This window comes from Sorex fumeus, unplaced genomic scaffold (genome assembly GCF_029834395.1).
Source record: "Sorex fumeus unplaced genomic scaffold, SorFum_2.1 ptg000003l, whole genome shotgun sequence".
NCBI lineage: Eukaryota > Metazoa > Chordata > Mammalia > Eulipotyphla > Soricidae > Sorex > Sorex fumeus.
The window spans coordinates 646,032-663,250 of NW_026606060.1; the positions used below are offsets into that span (position 1 = coordinate 646,032).

The 17,219-nt window shown below is 36.8% G+C and overlaps 1 protein-coding gene across 17 annotated transcripts in view; it reads left to right on the plus strand.

Annotated features, from left to right (window-relative positions):
- NRXN1 (neurexin 1) overlaps positions 1-17,219 on the plus strand; it is a 1,264,827-nt gene that overhangs the window by 329,637 nt on the left and 917,971 nt on the right. The window lies entirely within an intron of this gene.

Below are 17,219 nucleotides of genomic sequence, written 5' to 3' on the forward strand. Positions count from 1 at the left end.
CTATGGCGATAGCACAGCGGGTAGGGCGTTCGCCTTACAAGCGGCCAACATGGCCGACCCGAGTTCGATTCCTCCGCCCCTCTCGGGGAGCCCGGCAAGCTACCGAGAGTATTCGATATGCCAGACACAGTAACAACAAAGTCTCCAATGGAGACGTTACTGGGCCCGCTCGAGCAAATCGACGATCAACGGGAGGGCCTTTACCTTTACCTTTAGAAATATGTTTATAAACATATGTTTATATATAAAAATTATTATATAAAAATATGTTTATAAACATACCTGCTGAAAAATCGATTCCCTTCCAAATTATTTTTAATGATTTTGGTTATTATAAAACTTTTGGGCTGGAGTGATAGTGCAGTGGGTAGGGCATTTGCCTTGCATGAAGCCAACCCGGGTTCAATCTCCAGCATGGCAGATGGTCTCCTGAGCACTGCCAAGAGTAATTCCTGAGTGCAGAGCAAGGAGTAACCCCTGTGCATCACCGGATGTGACCCAAAAAGAAGAAGAAAAAAATAACTTTTATCAGGTGGCTTTAATAATTAGGAAATTTCAAAGTTTTGTCAATATTTGATCACTCTCAGTGTCTATCAGTTAGTTGAAGCTGATAGCCAGGTAAAATAATAAATCATGGTTGTATCTTATTATTATTAGATATTATTATATCATCTATCTAAAACTAAAATATTGCAGAGAAACAGAATATTCTGCAGGGATAACTAATTCATCACTGATGCTTGTTTCTCGCTGCAAATGAAGTAATCATAATTGTCAGAAAGGATTTTTGTTTGTTTTCTTTCATTTGTCATAAAAGATGGTTTCAATAATTGAAACCAACTTTTGGCTTAGTCTTTGATACTGTCAATAAAACTAAATTATTTCTAAGTTTTTGCTTGCCTTTGTTTTGTGTTTCATCAATTAATTTATCCAATTAAGTTAGATTTTTCTATAAGTGCACTGTTCCGTTGCTTAGCAACCTTAGAAAGTGTTTATCCAGTCAACACTATAAAGAAGTTTCTGTCTATGCAATTGTACCCCTATTGCATCATTTAAAGCTTTGAATTGTTAACTTTTTATAATATAATTAGCCCAGACTTTTCCCTTACTTATTATTTTACCTAGACAGTAATCGTAATAGTTCTGTTCTGGGAGTAGTTTGGTTCACATCCGATTGGGAATGATGGGTGGGAGAGATAGCCCAACAAGCTGAGTGTAGGCTCTGCATGTAGGAGGCCCATGTTTGGGCCCTGACACCACACAGTCCCTCAACTACCACTGGGAGCAACCTCCTAGCCCAGAACTGAGAGTAGCCACAAGTACTGCTGAGTCCTCACCTCAAACTAAACAACCAAGAAAAAAAATGAAATGAATACCTACTTTTCAGGGTGGGACTATAGTGTACTTTGTGTGCCTTGATTTAATTGTCTGCAGTCTTTGACTCAGTTTCTCTTGGGAAGATTTATCTGGGAATGTTGTGAAGTTTAGCAGAGACAGTCTGTGCGTGTGTGAGAGGTTCTAGAACATGGAGATGAGAGCTGCTCACAAAGATCAACAATTTACAAAAGTGTATAGTCTTTACTTGAGTCTCTTTAGTACACTTTCTTGGAAGATAGGCTTGAAATGAAATGAAGCTAGTTCGGCTCTTTTGCACTTGAGTCTAGTCTGTCTGCATAACTTTCTCCTATAAGATATTTATCAGTAGTTATTTACTGATAATTATACTTATCAGTCATTTGATCAATATACATTCATCTGTATCATTTTTAAAATCTGTGTCATTTTTTAAAAAAAAACACGGTCTCAGCCTCTGATCAGTAGAAGTACCTGTTGCATTGCTTCATTCCGTGGTCCCTCACTCCGGTGGTGGGTGCTGATCACTTCCACTGCTGTTAGCAGCTGGTCATAAACCTCAGACTTTGCCTAGAGTTTTTCTACTGTACTAGCAATCCCAGTTTTGAACTACTGCCAGAAGGATTGAATTGAGAACAGTGCATCCAAAGTTTGTTTTCCTTCCCTTTCACTTATTTGGTCTATTTTTCAATGAGTCAAAATAGATTTTACTTCTTTATTTTCCTCTTCCATGTATAAAGAAAAAACAGTACTTTTTTTAATAACTCTTTGCTTGTTACCATGTTTGGCATATCGAATATGTCATGGATAGTTTGCCAAGCTTTTCCATGCAAGCGAGATACTCTCGGGGCTGGAGCGATAGCACAATGGGTAGGGCATTTGCCTTGCACGCAGCCGACATGGCCAACCTGGATTCGATTCCTCTGCCCCTCTTGGAGAGCCCGGCAAGCTACCGAGAGTATCTCACCCAAACGTATTCCATTTGGCAAATACAGTAACAACAAGTCTCACAATGGTGACGTTACTGAACTCGCTCGAGCAAATTGATGAGCAACGGGAGGGCAGTGCTACAGTGCTAGAATATCTCCTTGCTGTAAGAAATTAGTTGCATTTTAAAATACTTTTTGAGGGCCAGAGACATATTACAGATATATTACAGAGGGCAAGCGCTTCCCCTGCAGGCAGCTCTCCTAGGTTATCCTTGGCACCGCTTCTGTTCCGCTTTGCACTACCAAGGAGTGAGCTCTGAGCACAAAGCATGGAGTAAGCCTGAACAGTGCTGGTTGTGGCCCAAAAGACCCAGAAGTTTCTTAATGGAATATTTTCTTTTCTACTTCATTAGAGAAAGAGAAAGTACATGCATTGCATATATAGACTAAAAAGTTATTTGTAAACTTCATAAATCCATGATTCTGACATATTTTAAAGATACTGAGTACTTAAAGTTCATACTGAACTTTTATGTGCAGATAATTGTGAGATGAGAATCAGATAACCTTTTCCCTGACAGTAACTACACACATACCACCAGTCAGAAAATAAATCACTGGGTCCCAGCATGCCAATAGCCAAAAGAAAACAAATCAAGGTAGAATAATTTTAAAGTAAAGGATTGGGTGTATATCTTTTGTTTGGGGGTGCATGGCACTCTGGATTTATTATCTGCACGTTGGTAACAAGGATGAAGTTTGCTAATGCAGTTGCAGTGTTTTTGTTTTTGCTTTTTGCTTTGCGGGTCACACCGAGTGATGCTCAGGAATTATTCCTGGCTCTGCACTCAGAGTACCGGGGTAGTGCTTGGTGGATCATATGGAATGCTTGGCATCGAACCTGGTCGGCCTCATGCAAGGCAAATGTCCTTCCCACTGTACTAAGGCTCCAGCCCCCAGCATTTGCACTGTTACCTGGGGGACATTTCTATCATGCAGATTCTTAGGTTCTACTCCCAGGCATTCTTATACAAATAGTCAGAATTTGTGCTGGTAATGTGCGAGCATTTTGCTATCTTCAGCTTAACCACACCCAGTTAATTGAGCACTTACCATTCTAGGACATTGGCCTTTGGGATCTTGAGAGAACTTAATAACGTTGCTCAAACTCATCCCTCTTCACTCCCTACCTTCATTTGTCTGTGTTTGAAAATCTCCATTATGTGAATTCAGTAGCTATATAGACCTTTTAAAATTCCAGAGAACCAATGCATGACAAAATACAATATATATTAATATATATTTTATATAATATAGAATATAACTTGGTTTTTTTTGTTTCATTATTCTTTTGTCTTGGGGTTATACCCAGCCATGATAGGACCCATAGCCTTGACTTTGAGCTCAAGGTCCAATTGAATTGTGTTCTAGGGACCATATACAGTAAAGGAATTGAACGCCCTGTGCACTGTACAATCTGTCTGACTCCTATAACTTGTTTTTAATTTTGGAATTTTCTTGATTTTTTTGGTAGCAAATTCAACCATTTAATTTATTTTAAAATGTCATTCTGGGATCAGAGGGATAGGACAACAGGTATGGCATTTACCTTTGTACATGTCTGACCTGGGTTTCTATTCCTGGTATTCTGAGCCCACCAGGAGTGATCCCTGAGTTCAGAGCCAAGAGGAAGCCCTGAACACTGATGGGTGTGGCCCCCAAAATAAAATAAAATGTCACACAAATTCTGAATTTATCCCTACATCTCTTTTTAATTTATCTTAATTTTGTTGTTGACATGTTTGATTTACATGGGAAGAAAAATATGGGAGCATGGAAATAGTAACCACTGCTGTTTCTGAAAACGACAAGTTTATCATTGTTGGGACTATAGCCATTCTTAGGCATGAGGCCAGCAATCTGGAAAATTTTATAGGAGTGAAGGGATGCTAAAGATTGGAATGAGATATTTGTAATGACTTATAGTTGAAAGGGAGACATAAATCTCAGAGCAAATGCAATCACAGTAAAAGAAAGAAGTGAAGAATTAAAGGAGAGGAAAGAACAAGAAGTAATCATAGACCAACACAATGTGGCACAATAGCGGACATACCGTCTGAGAAGGAAAGGGAGCTTCCTTCGGTTCTTCTTTTGAGGGCTATGCTGGTTAACAGGCAGATAATGAGAGGAGGTGAGAAAGAGCTCTGATCTTCTGATCCACTCTAGACATGGAAAACAAGCTTCTTTCAGACACAGACACCCGTTCTGAGAAATCTCATTAAAATTGTGCTTTATTCCTTTTCATACAAAAATTGTCTCTGGAGATTTTTCTTACTGTGGCTCTAATGACTCTTGGTTGAATTGGGAAATACTGATGTCCCTGCATAAAGCTAGACAGACTGATAATAGGATTTTTTTTAAATTAGTAGAACATGAGAATCTTTTAAAACTGAAATATAGAAATGATGGTTATTATTTGAAAAAAAAATCTTGTTTCAGGAGAACAATAGCAAGATAGGTTTTTTTTTTGTAGCTTTGTGTTATCAAATGTGAACAAACTCTTCTTCAGTGTCATCCTTAAGATACTGACCTGTGTTTCTATAAATAATATGTAAATGGGAGGGAAATAGACATTCCGGGTGCCTCATCTGTCTTACGAAGTGGCTGCAGGATGACAGAGGTAAGGAGAGGAGCTGCTTTAGTGGAGACCATAAAGAACGGATGAAACCTCAGTAGGAGCCTGTGTGTGAGTAATGAACTTGGGCCTCTCTGTCATGGGCAAGAAGGCACTGCATGATGAGGAGAGGCATCCATGGGCTCAGAGAGGAGGCATTTTGTGCCCTGCCTTCAAAAGAAACCCTCAGGAGAATTCTGAGTCAAAAGCAGACAGGCTTATGAATAGAACTGTCAAGAACAATGCAGAACTAGATGTGGATTTTGGTGGTGAGATGAGAGATACCCCAGTAGTTCCTCAGAAACGTTGCTGTGTTGCTGCTTGATGCTTCTGCGAGGGGTGTGGCTGAAAGATACAGGGGAGGTGGGCACAGTGTGGAATGAATCAGAGAGGAGAGTTGGAAAGCCTTCACAACTTATTTTCAGTGCCACTGGGAATCGATTGCCCTATCACTTTCCCTCGGATCATCCACAAGAGGTACTTTGCCAAGGTGGCCTTGTGTGGTTTGACGTTTGTAATTAGGACAACAGCAATTAGGGTTTTTGGGTTGGGGTTTTGCTTCTATAGATTGTGGTGGTTTCCTCATTTGTAGAAAAATCTTTTAACCTACATTTCATATTTTGCTTCTTATTTATGAAATATTAACGGTTATTTTAACTCAGATTGCAACGTTAAGTGGATCAGAGGAGGCCAGCTAAGTAATGCGCATGAGCAGTACAATAAATGACAGTGTTTATTATTGTGATTTATTGTTATAGCATTTACTACCAAACCATGTGTATTAGTTCTTGAGCTTAACTTTTAGATTAAATTTTTAGTTATGTAAATCTTTTGCTTTCTTATTTTACAACTAAAGGATAAACATTGTATCAATGAATATGTGCTTACCAACAATAGGAAATAAATATTAATATGACATAAAATGCACTTTTTAAAGTATTGAAATAACACCAAGTTAAAACAGTATATAGGGGTCAGGTATGCAGCTTTATAGTCTAATGTTTGTTTATACTATTGAAAATCTGGTTTCTATGCGTGACTGTAGAGTTCACCCTCTTTAAGTGATTTTTCTCCCCTGTTCCTGCACTGCTCCTGGCAGCTCTTCCCTTCTATTTGAAAAACGTTTTATTTTGAGTTCAACACATGTTTTGCACGTAAGAGCAAACAAGGCATCTATCTCTAATTTGTTTCCCTAACATAAGAGAACATGTATCTTTTTTAATTTGCCTTTTTGTGTTCTTTGTTTATCTGTGTAGAAGTGGGGTAGCAGTTCTGTTTTAAACTTTATGCAAAGTCTTTATAGTTTTTATAATGCTGAAACTTTTTTTCTTTGTTCTATTTTTGAGTTTTCAGCCACACTTGACCATGCCAAGGGATCACTCCTGGTGATACTTAGGGAACCATGTGCAATACCAGGGATTGAACCTGGCTCAACTGCATGCAAGAAGAGCTTTAGCCTTTGTACTGTCTATTTACATACTGCAAATGTTTCATTTTCTTAAATTTATTGAGTGGGAAATATAATTTATTATTGTCAATTAAGGATAACATAATGCACCATTATAGTTTGAAATTTGTTACATTAATATAAGATTCCATAGCTGTAAAACTAATTTTAAAATGAAGGTTTTTAAGAATATATAAAATCCTTTAAAATTATGGATAATAACAATGTAACAGTGTCAAGCACAGATTTTCTCCAATAGACCATTGATAGCATCATTTGAGTTAGAGCGAAGAGGAATTGAATAAACATACAACTCTATAGTTTTAGAGGTACTTTGACAGAACATTCTAGCTCTTAGCTTAATAAAACAGTTTTCCTTTAGTAGAGATGTAGAAGTTGCATTATGAGGCCAGAAGTATGATGATCAGTCTGTTATGGAGAGGAAGCTGTAAGTGCTCACTTGATCTTTGCCTTAATGAACCCAGTATTTAGCAGACTGCCATTGTTTTTAGACTCTATAGAGACTTCCCAGAGTAGAATGTCTGATATAGACATCCAGCAATAGGAAAACATACTCAAACCAAAAAAGAGTGTTGGCAGAGTAGATATACTAAAATCCTAAGTTGATGCTAAGAAAATTATTTCAAGGAAATATGAAAGGACTGCGGAAAAACTAGAAGGAAATTCATATGTATGTGTGTCTATGAATATATTTAGATACACATATAAGTACATGCGTTGTCAATAATCTTATGAATCTATAAAGAAGGGAAACTTAATAGTTGAGTTTTAATGTTTTGCTTCAATTTTAAAACAAGTGGGGCTGGAGCAATAGTACAGCAGGCAGGGCATTTGCCTTGCATGCAACCAACCCATGTTTGATCCCCAGCATCCCATATGGTCCCCAGAGCACCACCAGGAGTATTCCTGAGTGCAGAGCTAGGAGTAACCCATGTAGATTGCCAGGTGTGATCCAAAAAGCAAATTAACTAATTAAAAATTAAAACAGACATATTTAATATTTTGAGTTCTGCGATTTAAATTCATAGTGTTTACATTTTGTAATCTCCAGAAATGGATTGTTATGATTTTTTGTTTTTTACAATACTTGCAGTAGAATTACTAGGATAAGTGAAATGCTGCTAAAATATGACTTGGTATTCTGAAAAGTCAGTTGTAAGCAATGTTTGCAGACTTTCTTAGCACTGTAGGCTGATTATTGGGATGTAAAAAGGTGAAGAACTATCTGTCCCCAACATGAGAATAGACTCCACATAGATGACACTGCCATCTCATTTGCCAGGATACCATTTGCTTTGGTTCTTGTTGATACAGATGAATTTTGCAAACATTTCTGTATTTATTTTCTTTTGGATGGCTGGAGCGATAACACAATGGGAAGGGCATTTGCCTTGCATGCGGTTGACCCAGGTTTAATTCCTCCACCCGTCTGGGAGAGCCCGGCAAGCTACTGAGAGTATCCTGTCCGCACGGCAGAGCCTGGAAAGCTCCCCATGGCTTATTCAATATGCCAAAAACAGTAACAACAAGTCTCACAATGGAGACATTACTGGTGCCCACTCGAGCAAATCAATGAACAGTGGGAGGACAGTACTACAGTGCTACATTTTATTTCGGATGCTTCCAAAGTGCCAATCAAGGAGCTCTGTGACTTCCTCTATTTACTCTTGGCCAACCCAGCCTGTGGTGCAGTGCTCAGAAAGTCCAGGGCTGCATCTTGTGATGCTCACAGAACATGTACTTCTGAGTTTCAGACAATGGTCAGCCACATGGACCATTTATCAGGTACCTCATGGTAACATTTTAAAAAGAGAAACAATTTAAATGCTGTTTGGTTTCAAATGTGTTATAAAATAATTCCATCAGATGGAAATAATCACTCTTGATAAAGAGTATTGTTTTCCTAATTTTAAAATAATACTCAATGAATAAGCAAAAACCTATCAGTAATTTAGATCTGTCCGTAATTAATCTGATGATTATTTCAGCTCAAGTCAATATTCTTTTACCCAACTCCTGAACAACATTTTCTATTAAAACCTTTTTTCTCTCATCTTGAATCATGGGATGCTAGTTTTATTAACTCTGACATTGAAGCAAATATAGTTTTATATATTACCTTGATGATAGATTTAATTAAAATATAAATCTTTTTAGTAGAGTCCTTTGATAATTATAAATTATTTTATTTCTCATCATACTAATCAATATTTTCAATCTTAAATTTGAAAATCACCATGTAGATATTAGTTTTGTAAAGATTAATCATCTTCTTTCAATAAAGAGTGGTCTATTGGAGATATAATTTTTTCTCTACTCTTGGAAAAATTAAAATGGATAAAATGTATCATTCACTATAGGAAAGGATGTACTCCGTGTGTGTGTGTGTGTGTGTGTGTGTGTGTGTGTGTGTGTGATAATATACAGCATTACCATTGGTAGCTGGTTTTAGGATTTTATAAATGAAATGTTTATTGAATGATACTATGACTTATTAGTATTTCAGCAAACACATTAAATCTAACTTCAAAGAACAGATATGTTGTAGTCAGAATTTTGTTTAGAATGTAACAAGTTATTGAGCATGCTATTTCATAAGAAGCAGTTTTGCTTTAGAAAAATATTTCTATTTTAATGTATCAATAAAATATTTATTTTCAAGTTTATTTGGTTGTAATTAATTTTGTGGGCCTGAGAGATAACTCAGATTTCTTGCTTTGCATATGGGAGGTTGAGTTTAGACTACCAGGTGGTTCCCAAGCACTACAGAGCATCCTTCAAGCACAGACTCAGTACCACTGAGATAGGCCCAAGTACCAAAATATAAAAATGAATAAACAATATGTATTTTCCTGTAATTCTTGCCTAACAGGTTTTAAAAATATTTCTGTTTCTGTGTATGTGTGTAAAATAACCTCCAAATGTTTTCTCTATGTCTAATCAATTTTCATTCTATGAGTTTCAACGAGCGTTTTTAAAATGTTTAGAATACTTCTCATTTATTTAGTCCTCTTATGAGAATTCGATATTGCCATAATATAAATTCTTTTAAATTGAGCAAATGGTATTCATGATTATAGCATGTAATGATGAATTAAGATTCAGTCACACTTATCTGTTTTTTTTCCCTGAGTATAGATCCAAGTAGTTATTTACAGTTGGTGCAATTTATGTTGTATAATAATGTCTCTTTCCTTTCAATTTTTCAATTGTGGATCTGAAGTGACAATTTGGGATCCTGTTGAAACAATGTATCATTGTGAAAATATATTTCTTGACTAAAAGAATTAACAAGATGTTATATATAATTTTAGTTTGTTAGTCAATCTCTCACTATCTGTATAAACTTGGGTAAATTATTTTTATAATTATCTATCTGCGACTCAGTTTTTGTTACTATACAATAAACATATAATAGTACTTATATTTTAGGATCACTAAAACCCTATGTAGATAAGTTAACTGATAGAGAACAAGTAAACTAGTAGTCTGTGGTAAATAATCAAGAAATATTAGAGATAATATGACCATTCCATGAAAACTTCATGATAAGGTCTTATTTTTATTATTCACATGTTCCAAATGTAGTAACTGAGGCTCAGAGAGGTTGATAAATTTTCTCATCTACTTCAAAGAAGTATTTGAGATACAACAGAGACAATAGTGAAGCTCCATTGAAGCTATAAAATTCAGATCAAATATAAAGTGTTAAGAATTTATTTGTGCTAAAGAAAGCAAAATAAATTCCTTTAATAGTTTCTTGTTAGGTATATAAGCAACACAAGTATAAAAGTGAAACATTTTCTGTTTGTGGCCTGTAATTAATTTACAAGAAAGAAGAGTTTCACCTACTTTAGCATCACTATACCTAGGATACCTCCAATGCTGTTTTATGATACTAAGAGCAAAAATTATTGAATCTAACATTGGTTTAAGTCATACATAATTAGAAACAAATGTGATTTTGAAGTCAACTTGATGCTCTGTTATTCTTTAATAACAATGCCAGATAATCCAAACATAATTAATTAATTCAAAGTTTACTGATGGTGTCTTTAATATTAATGAGGTTTATTCATTTATATATGAGGCATAGTTTCTGAAAATTTTATTGTTTTCTACTCTGTAAGGAAAAAATAGGATTAAAAAAGCTACCTAGATACAATATCTCTCAATCAGAGCAGATAACTTTTGCACGAATATATAAGTGGTTTGGTTTTTGTTTTGCTTATTTTGTCTAATAGAATAACCTCAGATTATCTGTTTTAAGAACCAAATTTTCTCTGTGTACCATCCAGCTGATTATGTTTTTCAGAAATGCGTTTACCCCTTGTGCTAGAAAAATTACCCAGTTAGCTCCATGATAATAGCAGTGATTTTCAGAAAAGGGTTTATGGATACTTTTCTCTGCAATTTACTTGCTGTTTCCGACAACCCTTCACAATGGTTGTAATCAGGATGGTGATTTTTTCCATGAACTTTGCCCAGACTTGCCCACTGCTTTTTCACTTACATGTTCTGAAGTACTGTGCTACCTTTCTTGGTTTGCTATTAATTATAATTAGTCCAGTTCTTTTTAATTATTAAAATGTTTCCATTTATTAGTACTATAAACATGAGCCATAACATAGTTTTCTTTCAGCAGGAAAGCAAATTACAGAATGTCATAACTTAAATTGATGTTAGAGATCAACTAGTCTTACCCAGCAACATATTTAATAAATTTAAAATGGATCTCAGAGGTTAACTTCCAAGGCTATGGTCAAGCAGAAGCTGTAAAAGACCTTTTGATACTTTTCCACTGCTCTGTAATTCACATTTAAAATGGCTTAATATTAACATTGAACACTATCTAAATGTGTAATTTACACATTGCTTGTCCCAAGAGTCAGGGAGAAAAAACTCAAGAGAAAAAAATACTTTGACGCTTTTGTCCACTGGTATACAACTAGAGTGCCTAGAAAAATTCTTGCCCTGTATCTGATCTAAGTCAATTTTTGTAATAAATATTTGAGTGATTAGTTGAATAATAGTCCATCACAACATACGCCATTTCTCCTTTTTCCCCTAAATTACCTGGATCCATGGATATTATTATGTTTATTCTTTAGGGCTGGAGCAATAGCACAGCGGGTAGGGCATTTGCCTTGCACACGGTCAACCCGAGCTCGATTCCTCCATCCCTCTGGGAGAGTCTGGGGAGCCACTGAGAGTATCCCGCCCACACACAGAGCCTGGCAAGCTCCCCATGTCGTATTCGATATGCCAAAAACAGTAACAAGAAGTCTCACAATGGAGATGTTACTGGTGCCCACTCAAGCAAATGGATGAACAATGGGAGGACAGTGCTACAGTGCTATTCTTTACGTCATCGCTTACTTATGTATTTGTATGTATTATATATAACTTCAGAGCTATTAGAAAATATATTATTCAGCCATTTCACCTATAAAATTATACAACATATAATTCTTATTTTATAATTAAACTGAATATATCCATCCATTCATTTTTAATATGTGTAAAAGTTAACATCTACCAAATTTCACTGCAGGATTGTTTCAGATGTTTGACCAAAAAAGTAGTATGGACTTATGTGAAGCCTTTTAAAAACTGTGCAAGTATTACTTAAAACAAGATAGGACAGTTATGTGAGAACATATGGAATTTTCACTCCCTCTCCCCCAGAGAAGGGGGGGAGGGTGAGAGAGAGAGAGAGACAGACAGACAGACAGACAGAGAAAGAGAGAGAGAGAGAGATGTCAAATTATTGCCTTAGTGTCAAGCTCTTCATTTGGTTCCAAAGAACCAGAGCTGGTAAACTAAATTCAATCACTAGGGAGATGAAGGATTTGCCCCTTTTCCAGATTCTCTGGATAATTATACAAGTGACAACCCTACACTGTATGAAAGGTATTGACAGATTTCCTCAGATATTCTGGCCTTTCTCCTAGAGTAGAGGCTTGTTAGTAATTCTGACTGATTTCCAAATAATAATTTATTCTGTGTTTCCACCTTTCCCAGTGACACAGCTCAAAATTCATGAGTAATATAGATAATAATTAAAGCACTGAACTTTGAAGTAAACAGACCCAGACTTCTTGGCTATACATAAATGAAAACCTTTAGTTAAAAATTCTTCATGACTCAAAACATAAGGCATCTCTGTACAGTTCTTAAAGATTTCTCCTTGCAGACTCTGGCCAAGTGCTTTGTATTTTGTATTTCATCCCAGTGACTCCTCACCTCAGGTTTCTCCCCAAAGCCTTTCACACTGTAGATATGGAAGGATTCTTGCTAGTTTTTTTCCTTTATCCATTTGGGATTTATAGCTAGACAGAGAAAAAAAATAGAAATCCTCCATTTCTGAGTAGGATAAGTGTATTAACCAAGCTAAAGAAACCAGCACTTTCTCCAACTGAGCAACAATGCACTTCGAATGACCTGTTGCCTTCCAGAGAGGTCCAGAGACCCGAATTCAGTAGTCCAAGTCTGAGATGCCTTTATGACTAGAAAGATGATAAGGAAGGATGCCACAATTTTCATTCAAAATTCAAGGTAGAAAATTAATCAGAGTGAGGCATCTTAAAGCTCACAAGACCCTCTGTAAAAATAACTTTTTATTATTACAGGAATTTTGTTTTTACCCAATTGGAGAAATGTAAAATAGATGTGTGTGTTTGTGCGTATGAGTTAAACCATTGCCAACATTATTCATTCTTAGAGTAAAGTATATTAGTGCATTTCATCTTTTCCCCATTAAAAAAGAAAAAAATTCTATTGTAGAAACCTTAGAAAATGGAAAGTAAGGGGTCAGAGAGGTAATAAAGTGAGTAAGGTGTTTACTATGCATGCAGCCTACCTAGATTCAATCCCAGGCATCCCATATGGTCTACTGAGCATCACCTGAGTGTAGAGCCAGGAGTAATCCTTCAGCATTGCCAAGTGTGACCAAAAAAAAAAAAAAAAAAGCCAAAACCAAAAGAAAAAAGAAAAGAAAAAAAGAAATGGAAAATAATAAAAAAAGGAGAATGATTCTAATCTTCATCAGTACTAAGAAACATCAGTAGAATTTACTGAAATTGTCTCTTTACCTATTTATTAAAGTGGAATTGTAGTGGGTAGGGTGTTTGCCTTGCATGCGGCCAACCCAGCAGACCCAGGTTCGATTCCTCTGCCCCTCCTGGAGAGCCTGGCAAGCTACCGAGAGTATCTCGCCCGCACGGCAAAGCCTGGCAAGCTACCATGACGTATTCGATATGCCAAACACAGTAACAACAAGTCTCAAAATGGATATGTTACTGGCCCCGCTCCAGCAAATTGATGAACAATGGGAGGACAGTGCTACAGTATTTTAGAGTCAACTTGTCTTTGTTCATTTAACAATATATAGAAAACAACATATATAACTATATGTTATAGATACATGTTATGCATAATATTTAATATAAACACACACACAATGTCCCAATCCCAATGTTATAAACTCCATTTCTATTGTGCGGTTTCTAAAGCAATCTAGTATTTCATCATACTGGACAATTACTATAGACTAGATACAGTGACTTGCCTGACCAATATATCCTTGATCATTTAGATTATTATTTTGTGATCTTTTAGGACTCTACTCATATACTAACAGCAGATCATTTTATGATATGGTTAATTATAAATGTTTTTGTTTCTCTTTTTTTGCTGTGGAATTAAATTACACTTACTTTGAATCGTCACCTCTGGGACTCTGGAGTTTTATGTTTTGGTTTGCTACTTTGGTGGTTTGGTTGGGGCACTGGGATAGGGCGGACCTTGTGTCCCAGCTGAGGATCAGTCCTAGGGCTTCTGCCCAGAAAGCATGTTTCAGTCTTTTGAGCGATTTTTTTTTAAGTTTTATTAGTGAAACACCATGAGGTACAGTTGTAGATTTACGGATTTTTGTGCTTGGGTTTCCATTATACACTGATCAAGTACTCATCCCTCCACCAGTGTACATTTTTTTTTAGGTTTTTATTTTCTTAGTTGGTCTTATCATCACTTCCTGCATTTAGTCCAGAATCAGTGCAATACATAAGAGGTGTATGAATTGGGTTGTATATACATAATGATCTCATAAATTTGGTGAAATAGCTAAGATCAGAAAAAGGATTATGGTATCTTAGTGTGAAGTGTTCTTTTCTTTAGAAATTAGACCCTTTACATAAAAATCAACATTCTTTCAGAGAGCAATGCAGAGTCTAGAAACCCAGCCCTCCCTCTTCTAGTTTCAGACACCTGTGCTCCAAAGAAACATCTCTGAGACATTTTATAGAAAGCTACACAAGGTTAAACAAATTGATACAGATTAAGTTTCTCATTATAGCTTTGTTACTTACTGTTTAACTGAGTTCATTGTTTAACTTCCCTATGTATCACTTTCCCCTATTTCTAAATTATGAGTTAACATCTCTACCCAGATCCCCCATCTTCCAGTATGTAGGCATTACAACCACCAACTGCCCCGGCGCCATGTGATCTCATCAATGGCCAAGACCCAGAGAGTATAAAACCCAGTGCGTGGCCACAAATGTGGCCACGTGGCATCTTATTATCTAGTTCTTACTCTGGAGAACCTGGCAGGCTACCAAAGTATACTGCCCACACGGCAGAGTCTGGCAAACTTCCTGTGGTGTATTCAATATGCCAAAAAACAGTAACAATGATCGGTCTCATTCCCCTGACCCTAAAAGAGCCTTGAATGTGGCACTTTATAAAATCTCAAGGCTAGGACGAAGGAGACGTTACTGGTGCCCGCTCGAGGAAATCTATGAACAACAGGATAACAGTGATACAGTGATCTCTACCCAGGTTTCAGGAGTGAGCCCAAGGAACTTTTTGCCTGCAGAAGCCCCAGATCTGATGCCTGGTACCACAGGCTTCCTTACCACCTCAAGAGAACTAAGCAAGGAACAGTCCCATGTAATGTTGGCTGTAATCTCAAAATTTTATATATATATATATATGTATATATAATATATTATGTCCAGAGTTTTATGAGGGGAAATTAATTAGGCTTAGGCCTTTTATGTAAAATAATATATCATGTGAAAATAAAAAGACATTCCCTAGAAAGTAACAGTTAATTTTAAGTATATTTCTTTGACTCTCTCTTATTTTTACTTTATTTCCATGCTCTTTTCACCTAGAAATAATTCTACTTTAGGCAACCAGTGTTTTAGTTTCCTGAGGATTAATGCTTTATATTTCTCCTCTGTTTCAAAGAGACAAGTGATAATACATTATAATAATGAGATATTTTTTCTTTGCTTATGCTTGTAACAGCTATTGATGTGATAATTTATTAATTTAAAGGAAAATGAAATATATAGGCATAATACATAAGTATAAATATATTTAAAATAGTAATATATGCTATATTTGACGAGTCTGAATTTTTGCTTTACACAGGGCAAGACACACAGTTCTGAAATATGTATCTCAAGACCCTGTTTCAGCTCTGTTACTTCCTAGAATGCATACAAATTAGTGCTGATTTTATAACAGAGCAGACAAGTGAAAAAATTCTAGATTACCCAAACTGCTAAGGTTTCAGAAGTACAGAAGTAGTTGGTTTATTTTCTGATGGAAAGAGATAGTTCCTGGGTAATTTCATTCTGTGATTGGGGGCTTAAGGAGTATTTCGGGAGAGCAGATAAGAGAGCCCTTGGAAGCCCAACAGTACTTGGGAGTAGAGCTGAGTTCTGAGTGAGTCATCTAGCAGCTGACTCATTTAGCGCCTAGAGCAGGGTCGGAATGTCCAAGTTTGCGTCTATTTTTATAAAAGCTAGACTTCAATGTATTTCGACGTAAACATTCCTTTCTGAGGTTGCAAGATGGACAGTCTTTCAACACCCCCCTCTGACACACATACACACACATGCACACACACACACACACCCCTGACTCCTGGCAGGAATTGGACAAGAATATTTTTAGATGGATTATAGGCTAAAACTGAATTGTCATTCTAACAGCTGCAGTGCAATGCTTGCTTTGGCTGCGTCTGGGAGCAACTATTAGGGGCTGTCTCTAATTGGCTGGTTTGAGTCTCAGTGATGGGATGAGGAGAGAGTAGATGCCGGAAGGAAGAAGAGCTAAGTGGCATCTGGGAGTTTTCCTTGTGGGCAAGTGCTTCTCTGAACCATAATTATTGCTGTGCATTCGAAGGCTTAATAATAGGAACAGAGTTCTCTTTGGTGAAGTGGCTAATTTGTCTCTGGGTCTGAGTGTTTTGGGGAATGCAGGAGATCCCAGGGAAATTATGCTTAGTGGCTTAAAAATGCTAAAGAGCATATGATGACTGAGCATGGGTCCTTTGCCCTCCTGAAAGCTGTTTCATGAAAGGAAAATGCAGCCTTTGATGTAGGTAAGGACAGAGATGCCTGTTTCAGCCACTGGCCCTCATTCCTATCCTCCATACCAACACTAACGCATGAAAGAAGCAGCGCAGCCTAGTGAGAGGCCCTTTGGTCTCAGAGACATTTTGTTTGTTTGCACGAGATGACTAGAAACAGACTAAGACTTCAAATTAACTGGAAAACGCAGTCTCTTTTTGAAATGTGTCTGATGTTAAGGTTGGAGGGTGGGGAGGAGGTGAATGGAGACTGCGAAACCATGTTTTGTGCAAACGTTGCCATATTTCACTTGGGATAGTTCCTTTTATGCATTTATTTATTCATTTATTTGCATTTTGGGGGTCATACCAAAGGATGCTCAGGGGTTACTCCTGGCTCTGCACTCAGGAGTTACTCCTGGTGGTGTT